This window comes from Panthera tigris, chromosome B4 (assembly GCF_018350195.1).
Source record: "Panthera tigris isolate Pti1 chromosome B4, P.tigris_Pti1_mat1.1, whole genome shotgun sequence".
Classification (NCBI taxonomy): domain Eukaryota; kingdom Metazoa; phylum Chordata; class Mammalia; order Carnivora; family Felidae; genus Panthera; species Panthera tigris.
In genome coordinates, this window is record NC_056666.1 from 42,400,025 (window position 1) to 42,401,684 (window position 1,660).

At 45.8% G+C, this 1,660-nt stretch overlaps 1 non-coding gene across 1 annotated transcript; it reads left to right on the forward strand.

Annotated features, from left to right (window-relative positions):
• The first annotated feature begins 1,272 nt into the window (after positions 1-1,272).
• On the forward strand, positions 1,273-1,377 carry LOC122240623. Its single transcript, XR_006220402.1, has one exon. It is a non-coding gene; the product is annotated as a U6 spliceosomal RNA (small nuclear RNA).
• The last annotated feature ends 283 nt before the right edge of the window (positions 1,378-1,660 follow it).

Here is a 1,660-nt window from a genome sequence, read left to right on the forward strand (position 1 = left end):
GGACTGACTCTTGATTTCAGCTCAGGTTATGACCTCAGGGTCATGAGATTGAGCCCTGAGTTGGGCTCTGCGCTGCCTCCTTAAGATTCTCTCTCTTCCTCTCTCTCTACTCCTCCCCAGAGCACGTGCACTGTCTCTGTCTCTAAAATAACAAAACATTAAAAAAAAAATTTTTTTTAACATTTATTTATTATTGAGAGACAGAGAGAGCGTGAGCAGGGGAGGGGTAGAGAGAGGGGAGACGCAGAATCTGAAGCAGGCTCCAGGCTCCGAGCTGTCAGCACAGAGCTCGACGTGGGTCTCGAACTCACGAACTGTGAGATCGTGACCTGAGCTGAAGTCAGTCGCCTAACCAACTGAGCCACCCAGGCGCCCAAAACATATTTTTTTAAATCTTACAAAAAGTAAAACAGAAAGCTCTCTGATACTTCAGGTAGTTGTTTTTATGTTTATCTAGCTTTCCAGGTTCTCAGCAGACAGTCAGCCTGACACAAGCTCTTCAACCACAATCCAAACAGGAAGTTTCTGCTTCTCATTTCTGAGATTGCCTTTCGTTTCCTCACTGATTCCAAAATACTGAGACGCTCCTGTTTTCCATGAGTCCGGGTGCTTCTTCTTTGTGCTAGCCAATACTTTAGTAAAAAGCATTTTATTTCTTCTTCTTATTTTTTTATTTATTTTTGCAAGAGAGAGAGAGTGTGTGTGAGTGGGAAAGGGGCGGGGGGAGGGGGGGAGACAGAGGATCCGAAGCAGGCTCCGTGTGGACAGCAGGGAGGCCCATGTGGGGCTCCAACCCACAAACCGCAAGATCGTGACCTGAACCGAAGTCAGATGCTTAATCGACTGAGCCACCCAGGCGCCCCAGTAAAAAGCATTTCAAATATCAGGGAGATTTAAAAAATGACCTAGATGCTAGAAATGATTAAGAACTAATTAGGGAATGGGGCACCTAGGTGGCTCAGTCAGTTAAGCGTCCAGCTCCAGCACAGGTCCGACTTCAGTTCAGGTCATGATCTCACAGGTTCACAGATTTGAGCCCCGCGTCAGGCTCTGGGCTGACAGCTCGGAGCCTGGAGCCTGCTTCAGATTCTGTGTCCCCCTCTTTCTCTGCCCCTCCCCTGCTCGTGCTCTGTCTCTCTGTCTCTCAAAAATAAATACATGGGAAAAAAAAAATTAAAAAGAACTAATTAGGGAATTAAGTTAGGAAGCAAAATAGGAAAAAGCCGAGTGACACTGACTAAAATTATCTTCTGGAAAGGTAAAAAGTACTGTGTCTGCTTCAGCAGCGCATACACTAAAATTGGGAAGATACAGAGAAGATTAGCGTGGCCCCTGCTCAAGGATGATATGCAAATTTGTAGAGTGTTCCATATTAAAAAAAAAAAAAAAGGTACCGGTAGCTGATAAATTCCCTTTGGCATATCCCATTGTGATCTAGCTTTCTTTTTTATTTATTTATTTATTTATTTTTTTAACATTTATTTATTTTTTGAGACAGAGAGAGACAGAGCATGAACGGGGGAGGGTCAGAGAGAGGGAGACACAGAATCCGAAACAGGCTCCAGGCTCCGAGCTGTCAGCAGAGCCCAACGCGGGGCTCGAACTCACGGACCGAGAGATCGTGACCTGAGCCGAAGTCGGCCGCTCAACCGACTGAGCC